The 12,053-nt window shown below is 41.3% G+C and overlaps 1 protein-coding gene across 2 annotated transcripts in view; it reads right to left on the bottom strand.

Annotated features, from left to right (window-relative positions):
* Positions 1-11,610, bottom strand: part of LOC120299802 (platelet glycoprotein 4-like) — a 48,968-nt gene extending 37,358 nt beyond the window's left edge. The window contains exon 1 of one of the 2 annotated variants that reach the window (XM_039325013.1): positions 11,213-11,610. The gene's annotated coding sequence lies outside the window, so the exon portion shown is untranslated. Of the gene's footprint in view, positions 1-7,334; positions 7,515-11,212 lie in introns of those variants that run through there. The other variant, XM_039325012.1, reaches the window with a different exon arrangement.
* Positions 11,611-12,053: the final 443 nt, after the last annotated feature.

Here is a 12,053-nt window from a genome sequence, read left to right on the forward strand (position 1 = left end):
GTTTGGGGAGACGGGCTCCCGTCCATTCTTAAAACAATGGAGTGTGGCATCTTCAACTTTGCCTGGTGGGAAGCTTCTCATCCACAAGAATGTGTCTCCACTGCTCTCCTGGACTGGATGTCTCAGCACATAGCAGGCCGGTGATTCATCTGGCTGGTGTTCAAAGGCTAAGCAAGGTCAGCCCTGAGGACTTCTGGAATAGGAAAATGCTAAGCAGTCCTTGGGCCCTTAGGTTAGTCTGAAATGTTTTTTTTGGGGTGGGGGGAATGATCCTAGAGGAAAGCCAAAGACTTCATGAGGTGTCAAGCTTGTATTAGAAGACCTTCAAGGTCCCTTCCAGCTCTGTTATTCTGTTAAGGTCCAACTTGGTGTCCATTCCCTTCCCTTCCTTTCCCTTCTCCTTTCCCTGCACCTTCCTCTTCCCCTTCCTTTTCCTCTTCCCCTTTCTCTTTCCCATTCCTCCCCTTCCTCTTCCCCTTCCTCTTCCCCATTCCTCCCCTTTCCTTTCCTTTCCTTTCGTCTATCTCTCTTCCCTTCTTCTCTCTTCCTTTCCTTTCCTTTCCTTTCCTTTCCTTTCCTTTCATCTATCTCCCTTCCCTTCTTCTCTCTTCCTTTCCTTTCCTTTCCTATCCTTTCCTTTCGTCTATCTCCCTTCCCTTCTTCTATCTTCCTTTCCTTTCCTTTCCTTTCGTCTATCTCCCTTCCCTTCTTCTATCTTCCTTTCCTTTCCTTTCCTTTCGTCTATCTCCCTTCCCTTCTTCTATCTTCCTTTCCTTTCCTTTCCTATCCTTTCCTTTCCTTTCGTCTATCTCCCTTCCCTTCTTCTATCTTCCTTTCCTTTCCTTTCCTTTCGTCTATCTCCCTTCCCTTCTTCTATCTTCCTTTCCTTTCCTTTCCTATCCTTTCCTTTCCTTTCGTCTATCTCCCTTCCCTTCTTCTATCTTCCTTTCCTATCCTTTCCTTTCCTTTCGTCTATCTCCCTTCCCTTCTTCTATCTTCCTTTCCTTTCCTTTCCTTTCATCTATCTCCCTTCCCTTCTTCCTTTCCTTTCCTTTCCTTTCATCTATCTCCCTTCCCTTCTTCTATCTTCCTTTCCTTTCCTTTCCTATCCTTTCCTTTCATCTATCTCCCTTCCCTTCTTCTATCTTCCTTTCCTTTCCTTTCCTATCCTTTCCTTTCGTCTATCTCCCTTCCCTTCTTCTATCTTCCTTTCCTTTCCTTTCCTTTCGTCTATCTCCCTTCCCTTCTTCTATCTTCCTTTCCTTTCCTTTCCTTTCATCTATCTCCCTTCCCTTCTTCTATCTTCCTTTCCTTTCCTTTCCTATCCTTTCCTTTCATCTATCTCCCTTCCCTTCTTCTATCTTCCTTTCCTTTCCTTTCCTATCCTTTCCTTTCCTTTCGTCTATCTCCCTTCCCTTCTTCTATCTTCCTTTCCTTTCCTTTCCTATCCTTTCCTTTCCTTTCGTCTATCTCCCTTCCCTTCTTCTATCTTCCTTTCCTTTCCTTTCCTTTCGTCTATCTCCCTTCCCTTCTTCTATCTTCCTTTCCTTTCCTTTCCTATCCTTTCTTTTCATTTATCTCTCTTCCCTTCTTCTATCTTCCTTTCCTTTCCTTTCCCTTCTTTTCCTTTCCTTTCCTTTCCTTTCGTCTATCTCCCTTCCCTTCTTCTATCTTCCTTTCCTTTCCTTTCCTTTCCTTTCGTCTATCTCCCTTCCCTTCTTCTATCTTCCTTTCCTTTCCCTTCTTTCCCTTCTTTCCCTGCACCTTCCTCTTCCTCTTCCCCTTCTCCTTTCTCTCTCCCTTCCTCTTCCTCTTCCCTTTCCCCTTCCCCTTCCCTTCACCTTTTGCCCTTTCCCCTTCCCTTCCCCTTTGTCCTTCCCCATCTAGTCCATTGTTAACTTTTCCCTGGTTTTGTCAATTTTCCCCTCAAATCCCACCTTCCTCCAGTTCTTTTTTAGCAGGAAGGCCTCTTCGTCTTAAACCCTCAAGACAAACGTCTACACACGTATTGTTTCCAGTTATGAGACTTGATTTCCCTGTTCCCCCACTGTAGAACAGCCAGCACAGGCGCTCCTCTTTAAGCACCTGTCTTGTTTAGCAACCTTCCGCAGTGAACTGCAGGAATGAAAAAGTAATGTCGTAATCCGTTTCTTCCCGTTTGCAAACTGGGCCGGTCTGCAAAGCCAAGAAAAGCTGAACTTTCTGCACCGAGCATTCTGCAATCTGCGTTGAATTTGCATTATTATCCGATTGCATTCCAAACTGGAAACGGGTAGGAAAGCCAGAATCCTTCCCAAAAGGCTCCACCCAATAAGAACTAACGCATTCATGGAATGAAGGACTTCACACTCCTTATCAAAATGCTGGGATAATTTTATGATCAGATCACAACTCCCCTGGATCAATTCCAGCGACTCTGAACCGCTTTTCCACTGAACCTTCGTAGTTTGAAACCGCAGCTCCCAAAACATTTCATCTCTACTAATCATCTAGCGTTTCTCCTGCAGTTACGGTCACCGGAGTCCCCAAATAAAGGAAAAGCACCAGATAGAAAATTTTAGGAGCAATATCATCCCTCACTTCCCACTTAGGGATGCATAAGAAGATGCTGACAAGAACTAACTTGGCCGCTTCCCAAACCTCAATTAAAAATCCTTCCTCCTTGGATTCCAATTTCTAAGTCTCTCCACCTCTCCCTGGCTTTGTTTTAGCCAAGCTGTTTCATTTCTACAATTAGTTCTTTCCAGTCCACCCTGCTGCATTTTAATTGCTTTTATTTTCTTGGGATGATCACACCGGAGCAAATAGCTCTGAAAGCAAGAACAAAGCGAAGCGAGATTTGAGATTTGCATCAACACAGGTAACTACCAATCTCGTGCAGAAAGCTCAGAATGAGCCACAATGGTGGTGGTTATATACCCTGAAGTTGAATAACGCTGTTGAGCAATCTTTTCTTGGGAAGGGTTATTGTTTTGTTTTTTTTCCCCCCTTCTATAGCTTCCTTTCTTGTTGCAGAAGATTTAAGACCGTGCTGGAAAAAAAAATGTGGCTCTTCTGCTGTTTTTAGATTGCCATTCCTAGTAGCTCCAGTCTTCTATTCTTGACATTTGTCAGGAATAATGAGAAGAACATTAGAACACCACAGGACGCCTGTGTTTCCAGCTGATCTATTCACACATTTTTTTAAAAAAAATGCCCCTACAAAGGAGAGTAGATATTTTTACCTCTTCCCTCTACTTCGTTTTTTCACATTGCCTTCCTATAAATACATGATTAAATAAATGGAATCCCAGCGACGTAGATGAAGGAATTACCCTCACTTAGATGACTGAAATTGAGAAATGGACCATTTCGTGGAGAACTGCATTAAATTCTGCTGAATCAGTTTCAAGGCCAGATCCTTTATCGATCCGGAGATGGAAGAGAATATTGAATGCTGTGGGATACAACTGTTGTGTCATCTCTGCCTATGCTCCCTTGGGGATACTGAGCTTTTATTATATAACAATAATTATATAAGGACAAGAAGCAATGGATGGAAACTAATCAAGGAGAGAAGCAACCTAGAACTAAGGAGAAACTTCCTGAGAACAATTAACCAGTGGAACAACCTGCCTCCAGAAGCGGTGAATGCTCCAATACTGGAGGTTTCTAAGAAGAGACTGGACAGCCATTTGTCTGAAATGGTACAGGGTTACCTGCCTGAGCAGGGGGTTGGACTTGATGACCTCCAAGGTCCCCTCCAACTTTATTATTATTATTATTATTATGGATTATCGCACAGTCAGCCAGATGTTCAGACTGGATTTGGCATTTGGTCTACCTATCGAGTCCTTACCCAGGACCTGGGATAGGCAGATGTGGATGTTTGATGGTATTAAAAATATTGTCTCAGGATGGAAGCAGTTCCTAGTAAGGCCACCTTTTGCAATTGATTAATAGTGAATTTGTCAATGCCAATGGTGTTCAAGTGGTGCTCCAGTTGTTTTGGGATTGCACCCAAGGCGCCTATGACTATTGGTACTACACTTGCTTGCTTTTGACACAGTCTTTCTATTTCTATTTGTAGGTCTTTGTATTTTGTTATCTTCTCCAGTTCTTTCTCTTCTATTCTGCTATCTCCAGGCACTGCCACGTCCACTATCCAGACTTTTTTGTCTTTCTTATCGACAATTGTTAAGTCTGGGATGTTATGTTGCAGGTGCTTGTCTGTTTGAATTCTGAAGTCCCAGAGCAGTTTAATGTTATCATTTTCTATGACTTCCTCTATTTTATGATCCCACCAGTTTTTGCTTACAGGCAAATGATATTTTTTGCAGATCTTCCAATGCACCATTGTTGCTACTTTGTCATGCCGCTGCTTGTAGTCAGTCTGTGCGATCTTCTTGCAACAGCTTACGAGGTGGTCCACTGTTTCTTCAGCTTCTTTGCATAGGCGGCACTTACTGTCTATTGCTGTCTTCTCAATTTTGACTTTATCTGCATTTGTCCTTAAGGCTTGGTCTTGTGCAGCCAGAATTAGTCCCTCGGTCTCTTTCTTCAATTTTCCTGCTCTTAGCCATTGCCAGGTCTTGTTATTATCTGCTTTCCCAGCTTTTTTTTTAATGTATTGGCCATGTAGTGCTTTGTCTTCCCATGCCTCTATTCTGTTCTTCATTTGGTCTTTCTTGTAGGCCAGTTTGGTCTCTTCAGTAGTCAGTAAGCCTTCCTGATATACTAATTTCAGTGCATCTTTATTATTATTATTATTATTATTATTATTATTATTATTATTATTATTATTATTATTATTATTACTATTATTATTATTAACTTGGTTTCAAGAGTATGGGCCTGAATAAGTCTACAATTGCATAAGACTGTGAATCTATGTTTGACTTGCTTGAAATAATCCTGGTTCTAGACTAACACTGTTCTTCTTCCTGAACGACATTTTATTTTTCTAGAGACATGGTTGAAAACTTGCTTTGATGTTCCAACAGAGTTTTTCAGTTTCATGGGTCTTCTTCAAAATATGATCCCAGAAAATTTTTTTTTGGGGGGGGGGGGACACACCTGTAAAGTAGAACATCTGCTTTTCAAGTCCCACTCTAAATAAGCCAGCCAATTTCTGGAATGAATTTTCTAAAGCTTTTTAACTATTATATCATCAAGCCAGTTCAAGAGGATAGTTGAAGGATACTTTGCTTCCAATAAGGCAGGCCAGTTATTACAACTCCCACTGTTTTGTTTTGTTTTTTAAAGCCTGTCTAGACCTATCCTCAAATTACCAAATCAAGTTACAAAACTGTTCATCAATCAACGACGTTTGACCACAAAGCTGTTGATAAAGACTTGGGAAGATTGGGAAATCAAGACTCACCGTTCCACTTTTGAGAATGACTGAAAATTACTGACTCGGAGACAAGCAAAAACAAATTATAAATGTATCCTGCTCAAAGAAGTAAATAAATACACACTTGGGGAATTCTCAAAGGTCTTTCCTAAAGGAAAGCCCTAATAGATCCTAATTAATCACTATTCTAAAGGTTGTAGAATGTAGAAGAAGATGACAAAGTCACACAGGATAAAGCTATCAATAGCTCCTGATCAAGAGAGCTATATATTACCTCCAGCACCAAAGGCAGCCTCAGATTGGAAAAACATGTGCAGGATATTCCTTTGATATCCATCTGCACACCACGGGAAAATAATGTTGGACATAGTGAACCTCCGCGTGATCCGGGAATGCTAACTTCAAATTCTTTGGCACTTGGTGCACGTACCTTGTCCTTCACTGTAGCACAAAAATTCACCTGCATTCCTCAGAAGAGGAAGGCAACCATGCCTTCTGGAGTTCTTTTATGGAGAGTTAAGGCATTTTAGAAGCAACCCCATTCATAATGAAGAAGACAGTTGCAAAGAGCAATCTAATTATGTCATCACATTTTGAATGAAGTGTTAGACTCCAAATTTGGAAGAGTTAGATTTCGGAGCACCTAGTAGCCAGACAGACGATATACTGCACAAAATAAAGATTTTGCAAAAATTCTTGATCTGGTAGTATTTCATGATACTGAGATCTGTGCTGAATAGTATATGGATGTATACTATATATAGTATGTCTGTGCTGAATAGTATGTGTGTGTGTGTGTATGTCTATACACATATATATTTGTGTATGTGTATACACATATATATTTGTTTTCTGAGGTTTTTGCGGGTAAATGTATGTAGGTCTTTGATTATTCGGGTTTTCTCCCGTGTAAAATTGGAAGTGTCTTGGCGACGTTTCGACGAAGTCCCATGCATCATCTTCAGGCTGGTGTTTTCAGCTTCAGCTTCAGGCTGGTGTTTTCAGCTTCAGCACGAAGCTGAAAACACCAGCCTGAAGATGACGAATGGGACTTCGTCGAAACGTCGTCAAGACACTTCCAATTTTACGCGGGAGAAAACCCGAATAATCAAAGACATATATATATCTGTACTGCAGAGTATATGAATATGTAATATATAATATATCTGTACTGAATAGTATATGGATATATATTATAAACTATATTTGTACTAAATAGTTTAATCAGAATAGACTGGAAGGGACCATGAAGATCTTCTAGTCTAACCCATTTCAGACAAATGGCTGTCCAGTGTCTTCTTAAAAACCTCCAGTGATGGAGCACCCAAAACATCTGGAGGCAAGCTGTTCCACTGGTTAATTGTTCTCTGTGTTAGGAAGTTTCTCCTTAATTCTAGGTTGCTTCTCTCCTTGGTTAGTTTCCATCCATTGATTCTTGTCCTGCCTTCAGGTGCTTTGAAAAATAGCTTGACTCCCTCTCCTTTGTGGCAACCCCTGAAATATTGGAACACTGCTATCATGTCACTCCTAGCCCTTCTTTTCACTAGACTAGCCACACCCAGTTCCTGCAACCATTCTTCATAGTTGATGGATATATATACTGTATAATATACCTGTACTGAACAGTATATGGATTTATACCACATAGTGTGTATATATATACATATATATATACATATATATATCAACTATTCAGTACAGATCCCAATATCATGAAATCGGGCATTTTTGCAAAATCTTTATTTGGCCAATAAAGCAAAATGCACAAAGCAACATGTTGTCTTTTTCCAATTGCCAGAATTCTTTAAAAAAAAAAAAAAAAAAATTAAAAGAAAAAGAAATTCTCCGTAAGCTATCTAAGTCACAAAGTTTGTTTAGAATATAAGAGAGAAAGAGAGAGAGAAAAAGATGGTTTTAATTTCACATAACTGAATGTTCATCTCCCAGTGACTCTTTCTGGATTACTTCTAAATACAAAAACAGATCTTAACAGCCTTACCTTTTGCCTCTGAAAACAGATCTCTGCCGGTCTTAAAAACAAGATTACTTGTCACTCTGATCCAGGGTTTCCTTCTGCAAATGAATTGTGTATCCTCCTGACCTAATAAATCCCAAAGTCATGAGATGGGTGGGTAACTTCTTCCATTTAACTTCCTAGTTGGTTTCCAGAGCATGTGTTGAACATATATTGGGTAGCTATTTATAACAATTTATAACCTTCTGCCTCCCACACACACACACACACACACACACACACAGACACATACCCTCCCCTTCTAATGCACAATTGCTTTTGGGAAGGGGAGGGGAAGAGGTGGCGTTACAACTGTGTCAAGGGCCGTCACAGCTAAAAGGGAAGTTATTATCAGTGGTCCTTTCAACTTTCCCAAAAAGCTGTTTACACATAGCTGATAAGCAGCCAAGCAAGGACACTGTTTGGGTCCTGCCCTAGGCATCTCAATGTTTGCTTTGCTCACCATTCAAAGATAATCAAAGCTGGAAAGTTGTCAAAAAAGGGAAAACAGCTCTTTCAAAAGAAAAAGAAAAAAAAAGGCAGGCTTTCATCCAATGAACCAAGATGAGATTTCATTCAGGAAAGGGAAGAATGGATTCAGCTAAAATCTTGATCGATGAACAATTTACGTGTAAGGTGCCTTTACAGGTAGTCCTCGACTTACGGCGGAGCCCCAAATTTCAGTCCCTAAGCGAGACAGTTGGGTTTTGCCCCATTTTACGACCTGTCTGGCCACAGTTCTGAAGTGAATCTGGCTTCCCCATTGTCAGAAGGTTCCCCAAAAGGGGAATCACGTGACCCCGGGACAGTGCGACCGTTGTAAGTACGAGTCAGTTGCCAAGCGTCCGGATTTTGATCACGTGACCGTGGGGATGTTACAAGAGTCATAAGTGTGGAAAAACAGCCATAAATCACCTTTTTTTTCAGTGACTTGGTCACGTTGAACGGTCACTAAATGAATTGTTGTATGTTGAGGATTACCTGTTCTTGGTCCAAGAAGGGAATCTGAGTTTGCAAGGTTTTCCTGAAGATAGTTGCCCCTCTCTTAAGTTAAGGAAGTAAGAGTGGTTAAGATTAATTAACAGGTATAATTTAGGCCGCGCTGGTATGAAGAAAATGTAACCTGGAGGAGATTACAGATACAACGGAGGCTAAGGGGGAAATTTGTGAAGGGAGTTTCATCCCATTTTATGACTTTTTTCTGGCCACATTTGTGAAGTGAACTGCTGCAGTTGTTAAATGAGTAACCCGGTTGTTAAGTGAATCCCATTGATTTTGCTCGTCAGGAGGTCGCAAAAGAGGATCAAGTGACCCTGGGACACTACGACCGTCATAAATATGAATCAGTTGCCAAGCGTCTCAGTTTCGATCATGTAACCATGGGGATGCCACAACGATCGTTAAGGGTGAAAAACGGTGATAAGTCACTTTTTTCAAGGGCCGTGGTAACGGTCCCTGAAGGAAGTCTTGTAAACCAAGGACTTCCTGTATTAGCAGAATTAGGATGATTAGATTAGGATTGTGGGAAGGTGGCATTTGAAATAAAGGGAAAATAGACAATTGTCGCTGGAAGAGATCAAGAAGAGCAAAGAACGTAAAACTAGAAAATTAATAAAATATAGAGGAGGAGGAGGAGGAGGAAGAAGAAGAAAAAGAAGAAGAAGAAGAAGAAGAAGAGGAGGAGGAGGAAGAGGAAGAAGGAGAAGGAGGAGGAGGAGGAGGAGAAGAAGAAGAAGGAGGAGGAGGAGGAGGAGGAGGAGGAGGAGGAGGAGGAGGAGGAGGAGAAGGAGAAGGAGAAGGAGAAGGAGAAGGAGGAGCAGGAGGAGGAGAAGAAGAAAAAGAAGAAGGAGAAGAAGAAGAAGAAGGAGGAGAAGAAGAAGAAGAAGAAGAAGAAGAAGAAGAAGAAGAAGAAGAAGAAGAAGAAGAAGAAGAAGAAGAAGAAGAAGAAGAAGAAGAAGAAGAAGAAGAAGAAGAAAGGCAAGCAGGCTCAGAATATTTTCCTTTTTCAAAGACAGTAACTGCTTTGGCTTTTCACAGCTGCAGCAACCGTTCACAAAGCCGCTATTTCCCCCCTTCCCCAAGACATATAAACTGAGGTAAATATTTTAGTTCGTGCTACAGCTTAGCGCAAACGCCTCAGATTCAAGTTCCCTTTCCCAGCTCAGCCTTCAATGCTTTACAATCTGTTTTTTCAAAAATGTACTTCTCCCTTACAGAAGAACTGATAGTGTAACCACAATATGAATACATATATATATATATGCTTCTCCTTACTGGCTTTGGCTTACCAGAAAGTCCTTAAACTTGCACAATGCAGAGTGGCTTAATATGCATCAAAAGCAGAAATTAGTATATTTTTTTAAGATTGTCTTTATTATTATAGCCCTGCCAAAAATAATTTCTGTGGTGCATTGCATTGTCTCATTTCTCAAAACACTTTGATAAACATATAAGGAACAGTTGCTAGAATTGGGTATGTCTAGTTTAACGAAGAGAAGGACAAGGGGGGACAGGATAGCAGTGTTCCAATATCTCAGGGGCTGCCCCAAAGAAGAGGGAGTCAAACTATATTCCAAAGCACCTGAAAGCAGGACAGGAAACAATGGAGGGAAGCTAATTAAGGACAGACGCAACCTAGAACTAAAGAGAAATGTGTTCACTTCTAGAACAATTAACCAGTGGAACAACCTGCCTCCAGAAGCGGTGAATGCTCCAACACTGGAAGTTTTTAAGAAGAGACTGGACAGCCATTTGTCCGAAATGGTGTAGGGTTTCCTGCCTGAGCAGGGGGCTGGACTAGATGACCTCCAAGGTCCCTTCCAACTTTACTACTATTACTATTACTAAAAATCTTATTGTCTCTCTCTCTCTCTCTCTCTCTCTCTCACACACACACACACACACACAGAGAGAGAGAGAGAGACAGACAGACAGACAGACAGACAGACAGACAGACAGACAGACACTTTTACTTTATCCAAACAAAGCAGAAAATTCAATAAATGTAAATTCAAGAGGTAAATTCAAGATAGCCTACTTCAGCTATCTGTTCCATCTGCATGTGTTCACATCCTCCAGGGCTGATTCATTCTGTTTTTATTTACTGCATCTCAAGTATGAAAAAATCAAGAACGGTCTCCTAGCCTGGAGAAATCCCATCCTATATTTAGAAAAAGGGGGTGCACAGACTTCTGCAAATCCTAAGGCCTGTCATGGATTCTGTGCACTGCAACTTAAAGGAGGCCTGGAAGCAATCATCCTAATTCTATTACGCATCCTTTGTTTTCCATTTTTACCAAGCTGAGGGCCGCGTCCCCTGTTCTACGTGCATTTTAGAAGTTGAACGCAGACCCAAAATACAGTAAATAGATGAAAGTAACAGTAACAGTGTTGGAAGAGACCTTGGAGGTCATCTAGTCCAACCCCCTGTTCTTGCAGGAGACCTGCCTATACCATTTCAGACAAGTGGCTGTCCAGTCTCTTCTTAAAAGCCTCCAGTGATGGAACACCCACAACTCCTTGAGGCAAGTTGTTCCACTGGTTAATTGTTCTCAGGGTTAGGAATTTTCTCCTTAGTTCTAACTGGTTCTTTCCTTGGTTATATATAATACAGACATCTCTTGCCTTTATAATGAATACCTTCAGCTTTAGAGCTGTTCATATTCTACAGTATTCTTGTTTTGATGCAAGACTGCAACCCCAGGTACCAGCAGGTATGTTGAAAATAGGTTTGTATACAAGCAGGATTAGTTTTAGAAGCTCTTTCCTAATCCCTCATCCTACTGCTATTTAGGAGTTAACCCCCAAACCTAAGCAGTTTTCACAGGCCCTGCACCAACTACGGTCAGAAGAAGCAAACCAACCTGGAGCAATGGAGGAACCCAATAACTCTGCCAACAGGACTCTCGTAGAGTGGTTAAAGCCAAATCAGCAATGCTCAATCCTTACTCACAGAGAACAGAGGTTGCCGTAGCAACTCTGGAAAAGCTCAGGGCAGCATAGGACTGCCCAGTGGTTCAAGAGTCCGTTGATCTTTCATCAGCCTCAGTAGAGATTTAAAAATAATAATAATAATAATAATAATAGCGTCTCAGTGGCTATAGTAAACTGTCTCTGGAGATCAGGAAGAAAAGAAAAAAAAAAGCCCAAAGAACAATCCAGGACGATCAAATCTTCTCCCTTAATCTTCAAAGTAAGAGGCTGCATGTAAATGTTGCTCCGAACTTAGGAGTTAGTTACCAGATCTTATGATTTGGCACAGAAGCACGCTCTCTCTCTCTCTCTCTAGTATATATCGGGGATTGCAGGGAAACAGGTTTGAATGCAGGAAGAAGTTAGCCAATCCGGTCTAATTAAGCTCCTCTTTGCAAGCGTTGTTGAGCAGACCTTGCAATTTCCCCCATATGTGGGAGGCTAGGCAAAAGTAAAGGCCCTTGGCAGGTGACACAGAATATAAAGCAGCGGAGGTGATTACCTACTGATAGGAAGGCGGAAGGGTAAAGAACACAAGTCACTCCGCAGAAAAAAAGCCAGCTGGCGGTAGCTCTGGAGCTTAAGAATAAGAGGAAGGTTTTTCCAGTCAAATCTGATAATTCCTTGTTCAGTAAACTTTCTTTTCACCTTGTTAGGATTGAGTGCCTCCTGTTCGGAAGGGAAGGGAAGAGATGAGATGGGATAACATGAGAAGAGAAGAGAAGAGAAGAG

Source organism: Crotalus tigris, unplaced genomic scaffold (assembly GCF_016545835.1).
Source record: "Crotalus tigris isolate CLP2741 ecotype Arizona unplaced genomic scaffold, ASM1654583v1 scf7180000024315.672297, whole genome shotgun sequence".
Taxonomy (NCBI): Eukaryota; Metazoa; Chordata; class Lepidosauria; order Squamata; family Viperidae; genus Crotalus; species Crotalus tigris.